Below are 24,274 nucleotides of genomic sequence, written 5' to 3'. Positions count from 1 at the left end.
ATTGTATTTGTATTAAAAAATGGTACAAGATTTAGTACCTGCTTACTTCCTGCTACATATCAGTTGCATGTAGCATTAAGTCGATCTGCTTTTATGGAATATGCAGTAAGGTATCATTCAGTGACATACCATAATGAAGTCGCATGCTTCATTATTGACACACCAACTAGTGGAATGTCAATCAAACAATTAGAAGCGACCAGTATGGAGTATTGTCATGTTTCAGGTTGGGAAAGGGGGTCGGTTTGTGATGAGCCTATGTCAGACTACTGACGAAGCGGTGAATGTTTTAGCATTGGTAAAACTGCAATCCGTGTAGTGGAATACACCACTGTAACCACCTGTAGTGACGTAGACACTGCTGTGTAACTACCCGTAAACCGGGTCTATCTGACACAGAGCTGCGGCGCAGTAACACAACATCAGTTCATTTCCAAGTACGTCCGAGGGGTTCTGACTTGGAGAACGACAGGTAAATACGGCAGTTTTTCTTTATTCTAACTGCTTGTCAGGGAATTCGATTGTCATTTAGGGTTGTCATTCTTTATCAGGTTTACATTACATAATCTCATCTCATCTGAAGAATACATATAATCTGTTTGCATTAAATCAAATGAAACACCGAGAACAAGTGGGGTTGGTCTAACGGTCAAAGTTAATGCTCATCACGTGCCGCATGTGCATTTGTTTCACTGTTCTAACTACTGCGCTTAAACTTTCGTTATATAAACCAATAATAGCGATTTGAAACTGATCGTTTGTTAAACACTTTTATCCTAAGTTGAAATAAATTATTAGATTTAAATGATCAATTGGCAAGGTAAAATTTAAGGAGAATCCGAACGAAATCCAAACTTTTGATACATTGTAAAGGATATTGTAAAAGTCACCTTCCGTGATTAAAACTGAACAAAATGTTTGTAAAATAGCAATAAAAACACAAAAAACGTACTCGTATTTCCGCCTATTACGGAAATACCCGACAGTTTATGAGCAGATGGGGGTATCACGTAACATGACGTCGTATGTGCCTGTTGGTGATGGCTTCCTCTTTGATTTTACCTCACAACTTAACAGTGTCAATGGATTCTGAAACAGTAAATGATGTTCCTGATGTCATTTCTGAAATGGATGTTAGACCGTATTAATACGATCCAATTTTACATCTTGTAAGACAATCTTCAAGTGAAGATGAAGAAGAATCAAGCGAAACGGAGGCACCGCTTGAGGTCAAAATATATTTAAAAATAGACCGTATCATTTAAAGGGCAAGTTTACACGAAAATTAACCTTTTCGTCTTGCACTTTTTCATCATAAAACGTGTTTGTCAAGTTGTTTTATAGCCAAAACACTACAGATATCAGGAGTAACTGATTTATTTTTTGCATTATATTGATTCAAATTTTCCACATTAACCGAGAGTTCTATGTCCACAATAAACACACCATGGCTTATGTCCCTTGGAAATGACGTCATTGGTGCCAGACCAATAAACGAATGACGTTGTTAGACCCATTTCACGTGGTGCAGGTACAGGTGTGGTTGTAGTGTCTCGATGCGCAGGCTACTCTTTTAATTCAGATGTAGCCTGGTTGTTAGCTTGCTTTGTGGTCAGTTCCACACTTAGTGATGACGTTGCGGTTTGAAAAAACGTATACATTGAGTATAATATAGAATAGCAATACGAGATCACTTCCAACAAAAGACTCTGTAGAGCTTTATTTCATAAATAAAGCTTTTATCAGGCCCTTATCTCTCTCCGCTAGTGTGCATACCACTTTTGAATCCCCAGCCAACTTCCTGGTCACTATGACCGCGAATCGGCACTTTCCTGGTCACGTGGCCTATGACTCAAGTCAACACTTCCTGGTCATGTGCACTATTGTGATCACTCGACAGGGAGGTAAGTGTTGTTTGTCCTAGCAATGAATTTTCAAATCAATAAACTATATAATGTTGCGCTCAGCGAAACAATTTAATGTGAATCTCCTATGATTTCTTTGGTTTTCGTAATGAAGGCTTGTTGGGCTTGTTGTATACCTTGTTCTATGTACTTTTTTTTCTCGTGTTCACTGATTGCAGTGCTTTTATGAGACTTGGACCGAATCTCTTGTTTCATTCTGTGATATTTTGCGAGTTCAGAGAGGACCAAACGAAATTCTTCCTCTGAGATTTTACTGTCAGTGGGTGTGGTGGAAATACGGTCGTCTATTGTGTTTAACTTTGCTTCGGATACAAGTCTGATTTCATCGTGTTTCAATGCTTTACGATGTAATCTGCGGGATGCAAACTTAAACACCAACCCCACCAACCAGGACACTCCCGGCTGTTATTTCAATACGTAGCACTATGGGTGCGGCTATGATGGTGGCCAACAACCCGACACCTACCGCTCCTACTCCCATGCTGGTTGTCATAAGCGGTATCAGCCCCATCCACGACATTGAAAGCTCTATGGTACTTCTTGCATAATGCTGTCCGTTTGTCGCGATCTTGTTCTAGTTGGCGTTTTATGTCACATAACTGTTTCAAACAAAACCCATCTACGGTTTCCAGTGTCTTCGCTTCTTCTTCTACGACTGGGTACAGCCCCATCCTGTGTGTATAATATATTTTATAAGATATTTTTAATTTTTGATGAGTATATTTGAAGCTTATAACGTTTATGTCATCGTACAGGAAAATATGTGAGACTCTAAGTAAATTTTGGTTCACACGAAAGCTATAGAGGGTTATAAAAGGGGGTATAACTCTCAGTAAGTGTTCCGATCCCAGTTGTATGATGATATGGCAACGATACTACCAGGGTCTACTTTCCAAGTGTATTGTCAACCCAGGTAAAAGTTGTCATTCTGAACCATCACGAACCTCTCCGAGAAAGATTTCTATTACGAGTGTGGAGTTTGGCCTTATAGCCATAAGGTCTGATTGGTAATTTGGGAAGTCGACCCTTAAATGCGAATCCCCGTTTGAATCTAACATGCTGTCCAGGCGATCTGGTACTCGTATAACTTTTACATCACCAGAATCCGGAATGAAAGACCCGAGAATGATACCGTTGTTCTTAATCTCGGAGACGTAATCATTGTATTTAAACGAGATATGAGGTGCGGTGAGGGTCTTGTTGATCAACCATTCGGGCTCTTTAAAGTCTGCTAACGGCACCCGCCCGTACACGTTGTCTTTTAAGTGTAGGAAGTACAAGGTGTTTTCTTCACCGGCCTGATCGAATCCCTCCGTGTCTCCCAGATCACCAAGCATGACGTTGTGATGACGACTGTTCATTGTCTATATAAACTGTTATAAAATAGTTTCCAATTGTTTTTCTGAAAATTTCTCAGGGGTGCACTTCAACCCCATAAAATGTATGACGAGGGAATATTTTGGTGAGCGATATCGTGTCTCCCACGCTAATGGTGACTCCCTGAAGACTTGTGTAGGAATCGACCTTCACCCACACGTAAACAGAACAAACATGATATTGATGTTGTTTGGTCCACCGGAGTTTGATTCCTTTCACGATTTCGACTTCGCCCTGCAATGGTTCACGAAGGTAGACTTTGATGACCAGCGTGGAATTCGTCAGTAGACTTTCCAGGATGTTGACCAGGCTGTCAAATTCACCCACCACCTGCAACACCGCCTTTTGCTCCCCCGGGTTTATTCGATAGCATGTGGGCTGCCATACTCGAGAGTGGACTGATGATTGCACTGCGCCTATGCGTCGGGACGTAAGCCACGAGCAGGGTTCCGTTGTTCACGACTTTGTTTAGGTAGTGGTCTTTGTTTTTTCTGTGAACACGTAGGGAGAGCCGAGCGTGATGTTGAGAAACCAGTGTGTTAAAATCCATTTCTTGTCGTCGGTGAAGACAAAGGCATACTGCTTGTTTTGAACGACGACCGTGGTCTCGACATCGTTTAAGTCAAACAGCTTCCCGCCGAACGCTGGGTATATCATCCATTGATCCTCGTCATTGAGGACTAGGTCGCACCGAGTGTGGCTGACAGCTCTTAATGTATGGACAATGTCGTCTAAGTTACTGCCAGATCCACTGATGGCGGGGACTTCGACGTGTTTGTAAATATTGTTTTTCAGTTGTAAGGCATACAGTTTACCGTCTATTCATGGTTCGTCGAATCCCCGCGTGTCCCCGAGGTCAGAGACAGCTATATTAACGCATTTTTTTAATCGCATGGCCGTTCCGGGACCTTGGGCGCTAGTCATTATCGTATGTGCAGCGTCACACTGAGGTATCCTATATTCACAGGATTAGGTTTTATATCTAAAACAGATACTTTCAATTCCGTGATGGTGCCTCGGGTTAATTTCTTGTACTGCCGTGACGAAAATGATTCGGTTCTGCCATCGTTATACTTTTCCGTTTTCATCGGTACGGCTCTCAACAGCGTGGAAAGGCATTCACCTTGAACGTTGTCCGTCGTGCTCAGCTGATCGACATGAATGCACAGTTCATGGTACAGAACAAGATCGGGTAATTTCGTGCCAGTCACAGTGGTGTTTGGTGGAATGTCGTTCGAAGTAAACCTGAGCGTTTTAGTCAATGGCTTACTGAGTCTCAAGTCGGTTTTCCCCATTGCTGGCTAACACGACCGTGCTGTTCGAGTAATTTATTTTGAGTTTGGCTCCCACGGGTTTGAAGATTTCTTCGTTGAGAGAGCACACAGTGTAGTAGCCGTCCCTTATTTTGTTGCATTTGTCGTTGACGAACAGCCTGTTGTTTTTGCTGTTGATGTTGGTCCTTCGGGGTAGTAGGTGACATCGCAGAGTGCGACTTCGAGTTGGCCGGACGTGTTGAATGGCCTCACCGCTTGTTATTCACGGAAGCGTCACGTACATATTGAAAGTATATATTATATATTATATAACAATTCAACATATACAAACCGGGAGTGTTTTATTCTAAAAGCAATAACGTAAGCGCTTCCAATTTCATACACATGAAGATCGTGGTCGATGCAGGTGGGTTGCATTTCAAAGCACCATTTATCGATGTGTTTAAAATTTACAGGTTTTCGTTAAGATGGGACACGTTTGGTTTAACAACCCGATGCAGTTCTGGCAGAATCAATTCAATTTTGCCGTGTGGTGCGCTACAACAGGGTGCGGTGTGACGTTGAGCGACACTCAACGTGGCCCACTGAGTCAGTCTGTGTTTATGTTTCATGTGTACTACCAGATCAGGCGTATCCTCAAAGAAATTATCGCTCTGCTTCCACAGGACAAAGCATGGGATGGGGTAAACAATCCATACGATCGACGGGCATACGAAAGAATTTGCAATGAATTTCAAATCGATCCGAACACAGATTGGCGATTGCCAGATGTGAATCACGGTTTGGGTATTCCTATCGTTCACAATATGCCTCTCATGGAAGCCAGCAAGAAGTTGAAAGAATGGGGTGGTAAAACGTAAGCACGTGCTTACAAGTGGAGAGATGAACTCATGGCTTTCGATGACAGCAAGGATTTTCGCGTTGGGAGGTTTGAGCAGGGGTCTGCAGACAATTGGAAAATGTTCATGCTGGACACGTCGAGAGGGTTCACTCATGCCGGTACCGAACGCTTGAATGACTCGATTCGAACGTATGTGTGGGTGCTGCTGGGAGCACAGACGCAAACGAGTTCTGACATCATGGGTAAAGGGACGGCTTACGACACGCAGAAACAGTTCGTGGTCAACGTCGAGGATGCTATCAATGCTCCAGTTGATCTAACGAGTGCTATCCAACGCTACCAAAACGTGTTGGAATATGCCCTGTGGAAAGTCGACTACGTGTTTGGAGTGGGACAGTACATGGCCCCGAGCGACATGCAACTGAGAATCCATAAAGTGGTGGGTTACAACAACGAAATAGTCATCGCCACGACCGATCAAAAGTTGGATATCAGTGAAACGGGTACAGTGGTGTCATTCCTAGAGCCAAGGGTTCGACCAGCACCCACACCACAGCCCCTTCCACCACACAAGGTGGCTGAAAATAAAGAACACCTCGATCGTATACAGCGCTAGTGGTTGTTGGGATCGCGGTCGGGGTCTGCCTCATTTGGTTAAAAATTCCTTGGCGGCCACGACACCAGCCTGGCCACGGCGATGATGAACGCCCACAGGTTTTGACTGAGCCACGTGACAGTTTTTGACAGAGTACTCAGTAGCCATGAGTATCCTTGTCTCTGACGTCGCCAACACTTGGTGGGGGTTTGGGGTGTGGGTGTACCTCAATCCCCGTCAGCGCTACGACCAGGGTTGATATGATGAAGCCCAATGCTGTAAGAATGCTGGCGATGGTGATCCGTTGCTCTCGGAACAAAATTGGGATACTGTCGGCCAACGTGGTGTCTTCATTCAGGACTTGATCAATGGTTTCCTGCACGCGGCTGATTTGGGACCAAAGCTGTTCTCGATTCGAGGAAGCAGATTCCAATCGAGTCCGTCTCTCATCTTGTAAGTTGTCAATGATGGTTTTCAGAGACTCGTCATCTTTGACCTGACTTAGTGTAATTTTCTCGGGAGCGATGTGCTCATCGATTTCGTTCAGTTTCCCCTTATTGTTCACGAGTTTTCCACGAATGGTTCACAATGCCCTGTCTAGCCCTTGCAGTTCTTGAACAGGAAATTCGAAACCCGGCAAGGGCTCGTTCCAGTACGTGCCCAACAGTTTTTCGATGCTGTCCGACGTTTCTTTAGCAGGTTGCTGAGTTCGGCCCTGACGTTTTGCAGATCACGAACTACTTTCGGTGGAAGTTGTTTGGGCCATGCACCGCCGTAATCTCACATGTTTAATTCATCGCGGATCAGTTGCCCACCATGACGACTGGCTAGCGTAGACAAGGCAAACGGTTTTCTCGTGTGATTGCTCATGAGATCGGGAACTGGTTTTGTGTGCCGCTCGACTTTGAGCTGCTCACGGGACAAGTGCAGTTTTACCAGGCCGCGCTGGGCAATCGGCGGGAATACGAACTCACGTTTTATGACTACAGCAAAGTCGTGCGTATGTCGAACGGCGATGATGGTAGTTACACCATCGACAACATCTCGCTGGAGTTCGACATGGTCACGAGTTCGGAGCTGGCCCGGCAGATTCGAAACCAGTACTCGGGGAAGCTGTCCATCCTGTATGATAGGGTCCTATGGCATAGAATGAAAGTATGGGACAAGAGCGTCACGTTGTGGAGCATCAGCTTGAACGTGCTGGCATCTTGATCATTCCAGTGGAGGAATACGTACCATTCGAAAGAGACAGCAAAAGGTTTTGCAACCCCGAAATCACGAAAGTGGAAGTGACCATCGAGGTGGAAGTGACCATCGAGGGCGTGCCCAACCAACTGTTCAGCCAAGGCATGAGGCCATACCAGCAATGGGACGAGATAAGAAAGCTACCGACCATCAAACAACACCCACTGGAAGTCAACAACGTCGCCAAGGACCTGGATCTATCCTCCTTGCAGATTGGGGAATACCTGACCACCAAGTACGTGCTGTGGTTGGACATGCGATCCACGGATGACGACAGGCTACACGACAGCGGACGCCGCGTCGACAACGGCAGCGAGGGGATCACCATCCAAATCGCCAAGAAGGCTCAAACCTATATTTGTATTATATTTGTACGTGATTATGGACGCGCAGCTTAATAAAGACAATGGAAGATTCGTGAAATTATTGATCTACCTTGCGATCCGCACTGTGCTATAGTGTGCAGACAGATTGGCTGTGGGAAGACCGTTTTCGTGCTGAATATACTGAGATACTACCGGGATACCTTCGATAAAATGGTTATCATGTGCCCTACTCATCAACAAAACATACACGGAAAGATCTTGGGTGAGACGGACCCGGACGTGTACAAAGTCGACCTGGGAACATGTCTGCAGGATTGGCTGAAAGCTTATCACAACAAATTTAAAGGGGAGTCGACGCTGTTTATCCTGGACGACTCTAGCGCTAATAAAGAGATAACAAAAAGGAGAGACATGCTATTGTATTTAGCGTTTTCTGGCCGACACACAAAGCACAGCGTTTGGGTGCTAACGCAGAAATTCAACTTGGTGTTGAAAGACCTCAGGGAACAGACGCGATGGGTTGCATTACTTCACTGCAAGGACAGGCATTCGTTCGAGGAATGTTTGAGAGAAAACGACGTGATGAGCAAACTAGAACGGGAATGAGTGAAAAAACAACTCGCCAAAACGAAACACATCAAACTCGTGCTGAAAACCGACCAACCCTTGGCTTTTCGAGTGTTTTAGTTTAGCAAATGCTTAGCAAATTCTTAGCAACGCTTAGCAAATGTTTAGCAATGCTTAGCAAATGCTTTATTTTTTTGGATGGTAACATTGTGTCGTGAGGTATGATCAATAATTCCTCTCTGACGAAACGTCTCGGCGGCCAACATTTCAAATAGTACAAGTTCAGTTCGTCGTCTTTGATGTCCACTTTGTCTACGTTGTGAGTTTCGACCGACAATGTAGGATCGGTGGCTCGTTTCTGAGTGGCTCCTTCGTGTTCTCACGAGAGCCTAGTCGGGTATCTGTTTCTCTTTCCCACATGACGGTGCAGCTGATTCAGCTTTTACTGATTTCAATTTAATAGCGTTGGCTGTTTTTTTATCGGTGAGACTAGTGATTTCGTGATTGATAGCCAACACCACTTGAGGTAGTCCCGTGACCCGTTCGGTGTTGGGGGTGTTTAGACTTATTTCTTGTGCGTAATGATGCCCGAATAAGCGCTCGGCCAAAGTCCTATTGAATCTCTCGACTATGGCTTGACTGTGATGAGCTCCGGCCGCTCCTCGTCTGACTTGGATGCCGTGCTTGGCTAGCAGTTGTGACACGGCACCCATGAACTCCCGGCCAGGATCGACTTGCAGCTCAGTGGGCCATGTCAGCAGACTGCGCTTGTATATGCGCTCGAATCCGTGGGCTATCTGGGTCGAGTCTTTCGCGGTTAAGGGTTCCGCTTCTTTGTAGTGGCTGGCCACGTCAACGACGGTTAGGGCATAGTTGTATGTTTTGTCGTGGGGTAGAAACAGGAGGTCGGCTTGGTGAACGGGATTGGGCATCGACACGTCAAATTTTCTTCTAGGTACGTAGCGTGGTGCCGGTAGGTAGATTTGCCACAGGGCTTGTTTTTCCAACCACCTTTGGCTTCGTTTTGTGATACTCTTGTTATCCCGGCAAGCTTGTGTATGGCGCTCATGCTTTTCCAGTACCCACGCCGGCTGTAATAAATGTTTTCAAAAAAATGTTTATGTTGTGACATTATATATTTATATATTTATTGTTTTATTTCAATTTTTCATGTCCGTACGCGTACGTGTTGATTCCGTCAATGGCAATCCAGCATTTCGTGTCCATCGGCGACAGGGACGTTTTGTTTATCGTCAGTCCGTATATCCTGTGTCCGTCACTTCTCAGTGTATTCATTTGATGTTTGAAAGTGCGAGTCTTGAACAGGGCTTCCTTGAATCTGGCGTGTTTGATTTGTTTTTTCACCACATATATTTTAACGCCTTTCGCTTTTCTGATTTCATTATCGTCTGCTTTCAGGATGGAATACATTTTGGGTCTCAAGCCGATGTATTCTGCAAATGGTGTTCTGGCGCATTCGTCTTTCATCTTGCCGAGCATTTTTTTATTGATTGTGTCATGCATCGGGTGGTCCTTGGGGTAGTCACTGGTGTCGTACAAATCGATGTGTTTGTCATGTCCTCGTACACGTCATAGGTTCGAATTTCCATCAACAGGGAGTCCGTGTCCGTGTACAGCACTTCACACCATTCGCCGTACTGTTTCTTCAGTTCGTTGTAGTAAAAGTCATACATCAGGTGTTTGGATAAGTCAAGGATGCTCATCCCCACGTAAACAGGTCGGTTGAATTTAATGTGGCTTTTTCTCATGTGCAACGCTACCAGATCGTCACTGAATATCTTGCTCCAGTTGTATGCCGGGCTGGCTATCAGTTTCCTGAGCTTATCTTCCTCTTTCGACCGGACTAGCTTCACGGTCACGCGTTTTCAAGTTCTCCATCGTCTTACCGAACACCGAGTTGTTCATGAGCTTGTACAGGTTTTTCTCGAAATCACTGTTGGCCCGCTTTCGCAAGTCCGTGTTCATTTTAATGAAGGGCTCCATCCACAGACTTTGGTCGAACTTGAGCACACTATGAATCCTTTAAGATGATTCGCAATCTTAATTTCACTTTATTTGATTAACTTTTATGTTTAAAGTGAAATTCATCGGTACGCTTACACTTTAAGCAGACTATAATCTGGTTACTTTAAGACTCTTTCATGAGCGTCTGTCGTGATCTCTGATTTTCAGAGAACCGTCCATATAAACACAGCGCTATTTATAAATTTGTCCCAGCAGATACCGACTTATTGCAAAGCTAGTTTACCAACACGTAAGTAAATTGGGTAATCATGTCAGCTATTTTTAACAAAAATGAAAACAAAACAATGATATGATTTGAAGAATAATTAATTTCATCAATACATAAGAAAAGTGATTAGTCATCTTTCTCATCGGACTCTTCTTGCGACTGTGTTGGCTTCTGAAAAATCCCACATAGAAATTCTATAAATATTTACTGTCCCTTCACTCTTTATAATGCTAAATTTCTGTTAAATAATGTTTCTGTGTCGTGAAACTACGTTGAAGAGTACAAATTCCCAGCAGTATTTATCGAAAACTTACAAAAAGTACAGATAAGTACAGTTCAATCAATCTAGACCATTAATAATATGCAACAGGAATTTATTAGCAACTAAATAAAAGCAATTGGTCAATTTGTGCAACTGATTTTATCTGGTTATATTGTATGATACTTTCCCAAAATATGGGCGTCATTTACAGAAGAAAGTTGTTACCCGCAGTAGTTTTACCGGACTGAATATTCTGTCTTTCTTACAGTTGACCAAAATTATTAATGATTAGTTGCCTTTTAATGGCAGGATAAACTTCTATGTAAAAGTATTTCTTCATGACACATCTTAATTTCTAGTCACTAGGAAGTGACGTATAGTTTACGCTATGACATAACGAACTGGTGCCACCGACTCGAATGTAATATTATCCCCAGATTTCCTGTACATTGCGGATAAGCAAGAGTGTCTACGTGACCGAATCTGTGTGAACAGATTGGCTACGGGGAAGAGGAAACAGGGAAAATTACTATGCTTGAAAACATGTTTACATTTTGGTCATTTAATAAATGGTAATATCATAGTTAAGTTAATAGTCAACGTTTGTGTGCAATTTAATTGATACCACTATGCACTCTACATTATTTGCAAACACAGACATGCAGTTACATAGTTTGGACATCAATGTGTATTTATTAATTGACCACTCTGGAAACCCAAAACACAGGTTTTCTCATTTGCTTGTACTATTGATTTTGATCTGGTGAACATTGATGTTCATATAGTAAACAAAAACACTCATTCTAACATTGTGACTGTACAAATTGACGTTTCAGATCAAAATGTAAATTGTTCCGGCTTGCCGGAATGACACGAGTAGTTATGAATGGAACAGAGATAGTTTTCAAAGATAAACATCATAAGAAGGTAAACAACATTACCTGAGAAATCTGATTATGTGAGGAAGTGAAATGTTAGGGGCCATAAGGTTTCCTGTTATGGTTGTCTTTTGAATGAATCTATTAATATATGTTTGCATGTTCACCTTGGATAAGCAGGCATGGCTGTATCCTACATGATACACATGATACATACAGCATTAGGACATAACGTGGACGTGTGCACGAAACAATCACGTTTTTCCTTATGTGGAACAAAATAACATGTTTAAATAACTTAATATCAATACTTGAAAATATACAATCATTTTTCTTACACTGAATGTATAACTCTCAAAATATTTGCTGAAATGTTATGCCATTATGAGGCCTTTGCCGAGCTAAACAGCCCAGAGTTACCCCTTTTTGATTAAGGCGTAATTGTTGCCAAATGATTTAGACAGCTGGTCTCATTCTATTGTGAACGCTTATCTTTTGTTTTCAATCGTATACAAAAGGTTGATAAACTGTTTCCTCTTTCCTGTTACTGAAATCTGCATATTTTAGAAAGTTCAGGGACGAGGAACGAGGAACGAGGAAAGAGTCCCTTGATCGATAGTATTTGTAAAGAACGAATTGACGTCAACATACTGAAATTCCAACAAGGATGTAACGGGCACTAAATACAGCCCCAAATTCCAATAAGCCATGGTAACATTATAGTTACAACTGATATTTGACAGTCAGTTCAGGATAACCCTGATAATTGAGTACTATTCCTGTATATAAACAGCAAACATGATTCATACTTCATCGGTATCTTGTGAAATATGTCAATTGCATTGAAAAAAGACACGTGTATTGCATATAAATATGTGAAATATGTGACAAATATAGTTTACGATTTACTATTATATTACAGACGATAATTTGATCGCCCTGTCGCTATTTGTTTGAAGACAAAATTTGTCAATTTATAAAGTCTACATTGGTGCAAAATTATGAACATTTATCGACTGATCGCAAGTGTTTTCACGGTTTATTTATCTGGGTTTAAAAGATAACTAATTTATTTGCAACTTAATATCGCCAATTTTCCTGCACAAATTGCAGAACTTATTACATGATCGATTGTATAACTGTATGATCTTTTTGAGGTTGAGGTTGAAGGAGTAATTTCTCATGAACTTACTTACTTCAACATGGACAGTAGTGATAATGACCGAACTGTTGTTGTTAAAAATATCATATTCATGGTTTCAAGACCAAGCAAACACGATTATTAAAGACTAACAAACATTGGGCCTTTCGTGGCACTTTAATACTAGGTAAGATTGACTAACGTAACTGAACTTTGAGTAACTGATGTAATTTTTTCAATCCGTATTTTGTATGTTAAAAGATGGTTTAGGGCAACAGAAAGGGCTTACTCTGTCAACCCCCCACACAGGCATGTTTCTATAGCCTTGATATTTGGACCATTTCTTCAGTACACAAAAATGCTCGCAGTGAGAAGGTTAGTTACTGGTTCCTCGTGATAAAGTTGTTGGTCAGCAACCTTTATTATACAAGATAATAGTAATAGCAGATAATGCATTATTATGTAAAATCTATGGCAACACAAATATTTCAGTGTCACTTACGTCGCTGATCAAGAGGCGGTGGGGTAGCCTAGTGGTTACAGCATTCACCCGTAATGCCAAAGATCCAGGTTCGAATCCCCATATGGATACAATGTGGGAAGCCCTTTTTCTGGTGTACCCCGCCGTAATATTGCTGGGACATTGCTAAAAGCAGCGTAAAACTAAACTCACTCACTCACACATCGCTGATCACGTGGAATCTTGACACACTTCCTATTGCTGATAGACCCTAAGGGACAAAGAAAACAAAGACAATGTGCATTATGTTAGCAGGTTTCAAAGTCGTTTGACATGCGACAATATTCGATTGCGCATTATACTTTTTACATCTTCCATTTCAATTAACGTTGCATTTGCCATTTAAACACCCAATTTAGAGGACTGAAAACAACTTACAAATGTGATGTGCGTTCATAAAAGCTTTTTTACTCTTTCAGTGTGTTTAGTATCATTCTCTATAATAAGTTCTGCATCGTCGTAGTGTGATCTAAATGTTCGTATTGGGGCGTGGCTTTTGCTAGCAAAGTCGAGAACCGTATACTAGGTATGTAAGGATTGGTTGCTGAGATGTTCGATAGGAATTTGGGGACTACTTGGATTTACGATCATCTGTCTGTTAACATCGACGTTTCAAGGCCTCGTCATTGGACTCTCAGTAGCTGCCAGCAATCTTCAATCAGTACGTTGACAAAAATCAAAACTCCGGCAACTATAGACATATAACTAATATTTAGCTATTTGTGACCCAATAGTATTGTATTAGGAATCTGTACTGTCATTCATTATAACCTAGCTCATTGTTTAATTTGTCTGTGTTTTATTTTGCTGGTTTAAAGGGGACTCACAAATTCTTTGTCACGGCAATGTCTAAACTGTAACAGAATATGTACTTATTCGATTCGGGACCGACCAATCCCATGAGTGCCATCATTAGCATCAGTGTACGGAAGCTCGATAACCCGATTCCTCACTGATCTGTAAAACGTTAACATGCATTCTATCTGTCTGAATTACTAAATTAATGTGGTATTTTACTGAGCTCACAACTTGCTGGACAATAGTTTAGATGAATTCCCGTAACTAGCGCCTATAAAAAGAGCCCCTATAAACTGTTTAACCTGTTTGACGTGATTACCGCTTTAGGTGAATATGTACAGGCACGTTACTATAAGTTTTTTGAGTGACGCTGTGTGTACTTATGTTCAGCTCAATTACAGGATGGTTTTTGACATCAGCTTACGCGTCCCCATATCATTTCTCAAGACATGCTATACTGGGACCAGGCTTTAGACTCGTGGCAGGCCATAGCATTCTGGGGACGTAGTCGTTGGTGGGTTGGTTGCACCTCAGTAGGATAACTTATTACATAACCATGAATATTACTGCACGTCTTCATACGCAGTGGAAGATGATCAGAATCAGTACGACAATCTACAGCAAAACCCCAAACAAGATTAAACAGATATGATGAAACAATGAAATATGCGCTAACACTACTTTCATTCTTGGAAATATACGTATATACACCTATGGTACGATCAGAGCCACATCGCTCATTAACAATGTTCATATATATCATTATTAATGCAGAAATGTAACAACTTCTTTCCATAAGGAATGTTTCATCTTTTTATACTCGGGTTAAACAAAAAATGATCTTCAGAAACATCCTGTTCCTGTCCTGAGCGTGCATTAAAATCACTACAAAGAATACAATCACTTATGTATATTTCTTATATATGTCTGACAACTTAGTGTCCAGTTCATCTATATTACCGCACTGGTCATGTAGCTGGTGCATAGGTGAAGTCATAGGTGGTATATTTACACCTCCAAGTAAAACATCTGTCGGAAGTCGGTATAACTGTTCGTTTTAATGTTAAGAATACAAGGTTTGAATAATTGGACATAGTCGGAAATACTTTTCCGTATCATAACACATGTACCTCCCATACATCTCCCAAAATGGGCAATTCGCCTACCAAGCGAATGTAAACAAACAAAATCGTCCACAAGCTGATCTAAACAAAAGATAATATAAAAAATATTCAAGTACATTTTAATTTCATCCAGATTCAATTTCGACAAAAGGCCTGCAACATTCCAACTGCCTAATCTGAGTGTTGAAATACGTTTCTGATACAACTCTGCGCCTCGCCCCGCCCCGCCCCCCCCTCTGAGTTCGGACTCGTGAAGGTCCGGGTTAGAATTGATCTTCAGTAACCCATGCTTGTCAGAGGAAGCGACTAACGAGATCGGGTGGTCAGGCTCGCTGACTTGGTTGACACATGTCATCGGTTCCCAATTGCGCAGATCGATGCTCATGCTGTTGATCACTGGATTGTCTTGCCAGACTCGATTATCTACAGACCGCCGCCATATAGCAGGGGTATTTTCGAGTGCGGCGTAAAACTAAACTCACTCATTCATCCCTGAATTTCGCGAGTAGATGATTCTCTCCTCTTGTTAGCGTTGTGTCTACCAGCCCAACTGGTCAGTGTTGGTTTAGTTTCAGTTGGTCGAAACTCACTAGTCGCTGAACACTGCACATTAGGAACACGATCACAATCATCAGTAAACTGTACCACAAACTCCTATCACTGATAGGAGCACTCACACCATCCTCACTCACACTGACGCCTTGTCCTGTTGACCTGTCCCTTTTACTGGTATAGGCACACTATCCATGGCCTCCGGCCCCTTTGGCTGTGTCGCTATTCTTTAGTCTCACGATATGACCCCCATCACGGGTCAGACGAAAACTGAATGAGTTTCTGTCCCGTAGACTAGCTCTCATGATTACCTTTGAACTCATAGACACATGGCCTCCCTGAAGCGTCCATGACTACCAGCTTGCCTCGACTGTAGTAGGCGGCCTTACCTTCCTGCCGTGCTGCGTTCATCTCCTTCCACTGGCGTCTTGTCATATCTGCAGCAGTCCCAACACCTCTATCCCTGAGGTCCATTTCGCGCCAAACACTCTTTCCACATCGTCAGGGTGGGTGGATCTGGGGATAACTGCTTTGGGCCGTCCATCCTCTGAGCGACAACCAGCACGGCGCGCCCTTAAAATATCCCTCATCAGCCATACCTCATCAGTCACGCATTCACTAAGAATAGACAAGATTTTGTGCCGACTCCTAAATGGAGTCTCGTCCTCTTCTTCAGGTATTCCAAACAAGCGAACATTTCCTTTCTGCTGTTGGATTCCAGCCTGTCTAGCTCTTTCGTGAGTCCTCTCACCTTATCTTCCATTGCACTGATTTGTCTGTTCTATTGGTCACCTGCGTATGGAGATCCAGACTTAAAACATTAAAACATTTGCCTCTTCCTGTAAGCCTTGCACATCGGCAGTCACAGTGGTCACATTTGTGTCTAATCTATCAACTGACTCTATTATGTTCTTGAAATCAGCACTTAATTTATCAAATCCGTCTTTAAATTCTTCTACACTTTCTCAACAAGTTTAAACTTGTCATTTAAATACCTTTTAGTTTAATCACTTCGTTTGTCCATATGTTCTGTCATTTGTGTAAAGAGCTTTTCCAGTTCTGCTTGGCTGACTGGACTGGGGTTCTGTTCGACATTTCCCGCACACAACATCTTACCACATGTAAACAAACAGGTAGCTCGGGTCAAAATTGTCGGGTCATGATGGCCCCACGAGATTCATCCCGTCCTGTATATGACTGATAGGGTAGTATCGGCTCAATATGACGATGCCCCCGAGGATGTCTAAAACACCCAGTTCGGCATCTAAACAACTCCAACGATATCCCCTTGTTCAGCGCAACACTCACGTCCTATTTGAAGCCGTCGCACCATTCAAAATTAAAGAAAAGAGAAAAATTGTTTGACAGATCGGGAGTGGGGGTAGCCTTTTTGATAAAGCGTTCATTCGTAACGTCAATACCCGGGTTCAATTGTCCACAAAATTACAATGTACAATATGTGTGAAACCCATTTTGGTGTCCCTCGCCGTGAGTGGCGTTAAACCATACTCACCCACTTACTCACTTAGATACCTACAGATTGCAAAATGAGCTGGAATGCTTAGTGCCCTGAAGAACAAGCTGACATTCTTGTTGGATTGACGACGTGGTTGTATGTAGTTCATGTGTTACCTTCATATCCTTATAACGTTCACTATGTTTACAGAACTGGACATGGACTGTAACTGGTTGCGCCATGACGGATGGAGATCGTAAGTATCTGACATTATCATGAAACACGAACCCGTGAAAGTCCGTGTTAGAACTGGTCCTTAGTGTCCCGTCGTAAGAGGCGACTAATTCATCGGGTGGTCAGACTCGCCGACTTGGTTGACACATGTCATCGTATCCTAATTGCGTAGAACAATGCTCATGCTGTTGGTCACTGGATTGTCTGGTCCAGACTCGATTATTTACAGACCTCCATATAGATGGAATATTGCTGAGTGCGGTGTTCAACAACAAACAAACAAAACAAAGTACATCCTATGGTCTACGAAATGTATCGAAACCCACACAAATTTACTCTTTATAATTGCTCCATCTGCTCACAGTTTGCCTAAAAGGTAATTATCTATTTGTTGACGTCTCACAGCAGTGTTCCTGACATGATCCTGTTACCTGTAGGCAAACCAGACAATCAAGTGATCGGTCGATCTGAATTCCAAGTGTGACGATTTTATTATTTTGAAGAAACAAAACATTGTGGGTTGTTGGTGGATATTAAAATATTAAACAACCGGCTCATATTTTACCCTGTCCACAGACGTGTTGTAATGATCACATTACAAATAAGTTAAACAGGAAGATGACCTAAAAATTGAAACACCATGACCAAGTGAATGTGTATTTTAGAAATCAGTCAAATCTCACGGCCAAAAACTATGAATACACAATGCCATTTGATCACTTCCTAAATTGCATTGTGTATTCATAGCTTTCGGCCGTGGGAGCCGCGCCAATTTACACTTATCAGAGGGGTACACAAAGTGGTGGTCAAAACTACCTGTTGCCAGACTTCCATAATCTTGAAATGTGTTTCAATTTGAGAACATTGACCAAACAGTCAATACTGGAAGTCAGGTCACCCTCGTGGCAACCGTCTCCCAGAGTAACATCCTGGCAGGACAGTGGTATAAGAACGGAGCAGTATTGGCGCTGTGAACTCTCGCATACAGGCGTCAGTGAATGGGCAGTCTCAGATTCTGAGCATCTCAAATGCCCAGACATCTGATGGTGCAACGTGCGAATACAGAGTTGATGGACTATCTACAAGTCCTGACAGTTAATGTTCCAAAAGGTGGGTATGTGCCCAGCCACAATGTCGTACGACTCTTTTAAAGTCCATTTCGGTCAGTCGGATAGACGGCTGACCTTGTGTGCTGGCGATTGGTGCCTGACTCTTGAGGGTGTAGGTTCGAATCCCGGATGGGACTCAACCCAACATAAGCACTAAAATCTGTACTTTACTGAGAAAGTGTAATCTCAAATATATCATGTGTTACAGAATTGTAATGATTTTCTTTTTGATAAAATGGAACTGTAATGACTTTTTTTCTCAGATATGTTTGCTTGGGCATTCTTTCCATTGTAATGAAAAGGTGATTTACAATATGGCCAATTTATGTAAGGTTCTCTAATCTTGATTCATTTGTGTATTGACTATTACCATATCTGTATTTTAGGTTCCTGAATTATGATAAAGAATGACATTTGCCATTTGCCTTCCATACATAACTGAAGCTGTATTCTTAAGAACTTTCATATGTTTTTATGGTCTTTTTGCAGATTGTGAGACCTGCTCAGAGTTTTTGAGATATAAAGATGATTTCCACCTACCCGAGGACAGTGTGTTGCTCATTGAAGCAGCTGTTTAACTTGTTTGTATGTGCGTTTCTAGTAGAGGTTCTAGATGAGTTTCGTTCAATAGATTCTATTAGCATGTCTTCTTCGTCGTTATTAGCTGCAGAATCATGGGGCTCTGCCCGTTTGTCACGCTGCTCATTTTCAGAATCAGTTTCAAGTGGTTGGTTCCTGGCTCTTAATCTTTTCTGTAATTCTGCCAATGGTATGTAGTACTCTTCTTCTGAATCTGATCGTTCTTGACGATACCGCCTTTAATCAGTGATGACTGTATCTGACTCTTCACTGCTGGACTCTTCTGGAGGAACAACATATTGGGCCTTCCCTCTGGGCCTACCTGTTGCATCCTTGGGAATTTTCCAATCATTTATTTTTGCTATCCGCAAATGTTCTGCATGTGCTTTCGTTACTGTGCCATCTAGTTGATTCCGAATGATGAATGTAACAGCTGATGGCCGCTCAATTACTCGGTAGTATGGCTTCATCTGGATTGTAATTTGCTTTTTCGTTGCTGATGGCTGTAATACACGGGATCACCAACGTTTATCTCAATTGGCTTTCTGCATCTGTCAGGATATTTTGCTTGCCTTTTCTTTGCCCTTCTCATATGTCTATGTACCAACAAAAAAGACTTGTGTTGCTGTTGCAGGGCAATTTTATGTTCCTCCTCCCCATGGTATCTTTTCCTGGGTTTTAGAAGGTTGTCCAATGGTAGGACAACATCCCGGTTGCATAAGAGGAAGAAGGGTGAGAATTTGGATGACTCACATATGTTGAACCGGATTGCTGCTAAGGTCTGGTTCAAGTACAAATCCCAAGTAGTTAGATCATTATCCAATTTCTTCGCCAGGACATCATGCAGTGTCCTATGGAAACCTTCTACTCTCCCATTGGCTTGAAGGTGGTAGAAAGAAGTCGTCACATGGTGAATTCCTAACGTGGCAAGAATTTTCTTTACGACATGATTCACATTTTCCGTACCATTATCGGTGACAATCTCCAGTGGAGGGCCATGTCGAGGAAATATTTCTTCAATTAGCAGGTGAGCAATGGTTTCAGCAGTCTTGTCTGGTACTGCAAAAGCTTCCGGCCAACCGCTATTATTATCTACAAATCCCACAATGTACTTGTTTCCTGACAGAGTGGTTGGGTAAGGGCCCGATAGATCCATGCTTATTTTCGCAAATAGATAGGGAGGTACATAAGTTTCTTGGAGGGGTGGCTTCTGTTTGCGTAGAGATCAGTCCTGGCAAGTGATACAACGGGAAACGTAGTCATAAATATTTCTATAATCGCCAGCGGCTGAAGGGATGGTGTAAATCCAGCTAGGGTCCATGCAAGTGGCAAAGGTACTGTAAGTCCACATGGTCCCTAGTATGGTGGCACCCGTGAAGAGCCACCTCCTCATGATACACCCAAAACAACTTAAACGTACTTTAGATAATAGTACATCTTCTGATGATGATACTGTTTCTAACAGCAAATCTGATTATTGGTCACGCTTTTTGGTGATTTCCTCCTCGGATGATGGTCCATTGAAGCTGTATCTTTCAAAAGCAATTCATGGTATTGCTGGTGATGTTGTCACAATGAAAAATATGCGATCTGGCTGTATCTTGATTGAATGTAAGTCTGAATTTCAATCAGCTACGCTCTTGGCACTCAAACATCTCGCTTCAATACCTGTTATTGTGTCACCACACAAAACTTTAAACATCTGAAAAGGCATTGTCAGAGACCGAGAAGGTTGTCTTGCAGATATGTCTGAAGATGATATGGCTTTTGAATAACAAGACCAGGGTGTGACGGGTGTAAAACGTTTCACAAGTAGGCAAAATGGTCAAATAGTAAAGTTAAACACCTATCTATTAACCTTTTCTCTTCCTGTTCAACCAACATACATTAAGGCGGGTTATTGTAACATCGGTGTGGATAAGTACATTACTAATCCACTTCGGTATTATTCATGTCAAAAGTTTGGTCACGGTGCCCAATCATGTACCAACAGAAAGAAATGCCATCGATTTGGCGAACCTGCTCATGAAACGTTAGGCTGCCCAAACAACCCAAAGTGTGTAAATTGCTCTGGTGATCACGCAGCTTCTTCTAAATCATGCCCTCTCTGGCAACTACAATACAAGGTAGTTAAAATGAAACATGAAAAGAATATTTCTTTTTCAGAAGCTAAGCGTTTGGTGATGTCAGCTAATACTCCAACTGCAGCTGTGTTGTACTCTGCAGTAGTCACACGTCAAACTACCAAGTCTTCATAAATCTGTTGAGTGCAAGACAAATATCACCTGGGTTGATTCTGTTAAATATTCACTATGTGACAATCAAATTGTTGCTTCTACACAAACAAATCAACATCCCGTCCAAAATCTTGTTCACCATCACCTGCTGTGGTCAATGCCAGCAAGTCCATTAACTATTCAAAAAAGTCGGATCGAGTGCCTAAAGGTCAAAAGAATCCTGTACAAGTATTTAACAAATATCAGATTCCAGAAGATATGGATGTCACCCCCAATCACCGTGAGCGTCACGAAAGTCATTCGCCACGTTCTCGGAACAGATCCCCTGAATTACTACCTAATGTCACATGAATATAAGTAATACGCTTATCCAGTGGAACTGCAATATCAATAGTCTATGCATTTTTATTGATGGTAGCAACACATATTTACACGGGTAGCTATTCTGCCTTGGATCTAACACTCACAGATGCCAACCTTCTGAACGAATTCTTGCGGTCAGTTCACTATGATTTATGCGGAAAGTGGCCACCTTCCTACATTTCCAACAGTAAGTAACCCATCTGACGTTTTTCAAAGGCTTAGTGGTCTAAATTCGCACCGTTATGTGCTGATAAATTAAAACATGAAGTATTTCAAAATAGTGCTTACCCATTCAGTTATTTTCACATGAACTGAATGCTATAGCTACCGACTCCATTCGTAAGTCCTCTGCAAGCCCACACATTCTTAAGCCATGGTTTAATGGAGATTGCAAACAGGCTAGAAAATATAGGAAAAAAAGCGGAAAGATATTTTCGCAAGCATCCAACTGTGCATAATCAGAATACTGTTAAAGGTCACATGCAACCAAAAAAATCAAACATAATTAAAACACAATTATCACTTATTCATGACATATAATATACATTGCTGGTTGTGAAAAAAACATATAAACAATATTATAAGCGTACAATCGCAAATCAAAAGTGCAATATTGTGTACTTGGGTTTACTTCCAAAGAAACGAAGCAGCCGGGATACCGAACCCAGTCAGAGCGGGTTCATTTACAGATGCCCTCGCGGCTCATTGTGTGTGTGTATATAGAGATGCTGGGTTTTGTAAACACACACTCATTTTTTGTGTATACATTTTGCAATAAACATACATCATAACATGTCATGTGTTCAAGTATCAGACCTGCCTGTTTGTGTAATTACATAATGTGACAGAGACCGAACTCGGGCCATAAATCAATGCATTTTGTTGATGGTGTATAGCCTGATTGGTGTTAAGTTCAAATCGCTTGTGGTCAGTGATAGCAGCTGTGTATTGAATATTGTCATTAGCAGACAGGCAGGCAGACACACAGGTGTCAATAAAACAAGACATTGAGGTTTGTCTGTGACAACAACATATCTATATCAAAGTTAGAAATTCTGTCAACGCTTAATAATGACATTGATTTTAAGTATCGAACTGAGAAAGTGACTCGGTAAGAAGAACGTGTGGTGAAATAGACAAATGAAATTATATAAATAGTTAATTTACTGTCATAACATACAAACAGCTCGCGCCTGTGAGATATCAACAAAACATTAGAAAAATAGCTCGCACCAATGCCTTCACTGAGTATTCACCGGAGAACCCGCTTCAAAGCTGCTCGAACCTATTTCACTGCGCACTTGCTATGAGCGCAGCCCAGCTGTTGAAACCAGTTTTCCCCGGAAAAGTCGGGGGAAAATTAGTGAAACGTTTGAACTCCGATTTCTCGCGTTTTTTTTCATCGCGTTATTTTTCAACTTTATAAGTTGAATTTGCATTTTTGTCGATTTGTTTAGGTAAGTCCATACTGAAAGGTATCAGAATCTGCAAAGTTGTGTTTTACGTTGCATGTGACCTTTAAGGTAACCAGAGCTAAATTTCGACGTACTTTCAAACAAAATAAACGTAAATCATGGAGAACCTACGTTTCCAAGAATAATTCCCGCACACCTATATCAAAGGTGTGGAATATGGTCTAAAGGATCAAGGGCAAAGGTTCAAAACCGAGTGTTAAACTTCTTACGGAAGGAGATCACTTTCTGGAAGAAGCTTCAGGTATTGCAAATACACTTGGTGAAACATTAGCTAAACACTCGCCTTCCTCAAATCGTCCCGAATTTCAGAAATATCAGAAGCTCGAGGAAAAGAAATACATTACTTTCAACTCCGAAAATGGTGAAGATTACAACGAAGTATTTTCAATACATGAGCTACAAACTGCCCTTGGACAAGCTCATGATACAGCAACTTGGGCTGATAATATTCACTATCAGCTTCTGAAACATTTGCCTGAATCATGTCTTGAATTACTTTAAGATATTTTTGATGACATTTGGGCTTCAGGAAGGAGTGATATTGTTGTTCCTATACCTAAGCCAGGCAAAGACCATTCAGATGCATCTAATTATCGACCAGTATCATTAACTAGCTGTGTTTGTAAAACTATGGAACGAATGGTAAATAATCGTTTAATGTGGTTTTTGAAAACCAATAATCTTATTACGGATATTCAATGTGGTTTCCGGAAAAACCAAAGTATTATCGATCATGTAGTAGGATTAGAATCCTATGTTAAAAATGCTCTTGTAATTAAACAACACGAAGTATCAATTTTCTTCGATCTGAAGAAAGCATATGATACTACTTGGAAGCACGGCAATTTGAAGGATTTACATGAGTTTGGTTTGAGACGTCCTTTACCTCTTTTTATCACACAATTTTTAACAGACAGGCAATTTCAAGTCCGAGTGGGCTCAACCCTGTCTGACCATTATAATCAGAATCAGGGTGTCCCACAAGGCAGTATTTTGTCTGTGACATTATTTAGTATTAAAATAAATAAAGGGTTTTGAATGATTCAGTTGATGGATCACTTTTCGTGGATGATTTTAATGTTTCTTGTCGTGGTAAACATATGCATACAATAGAGAGGCAACTACAATTATGTCTCAATGAA

General features: G+C 41.6%; 1 long non-coding RNA gene across 1 annotated transcript; it reads right to left on the bottom strand.

The window, feature by feature from the left end:
* Window positions 1-387: 387 nt before the first annotated feature.
* Window positions 388-17,378, bottom strand: LOC124276548. The gene is made up of 3 exons (XR_006898566.1): window positions 17,344-17,378; window positions 8,067-8,081; window positions 388-453 (listed from the first exon to the last, which is right to left on the bottom strand). It is a non-coding gene; the product is annotated as an uncharacterized LOC124276548 (long non-coding RNA).
* Window positions 17,379-24,274: the final 6,896 nt, after the last annotated feature.

The sequence above is a fragment of the Haliotis rubra genome, unplaced genomic scaffold (genome assembly GCF_003918875.1).
Source record: "Haliotis rubra isolate DU_JTF1 unplaced genomic scaffold, ASM391887v1 Scf1051, whole genome shotgun sequence".
In the NCBI taxonomy this organism is placed as follows: Eukaryota; Metazoa; Mollusca; class Gastropoda; order Lepetellida; family Haliotidae; genus Haliotis; species Haliotis rubra.
This window is presented reverse-complemented; position numbering and strand designations above follow the sequence as displayed.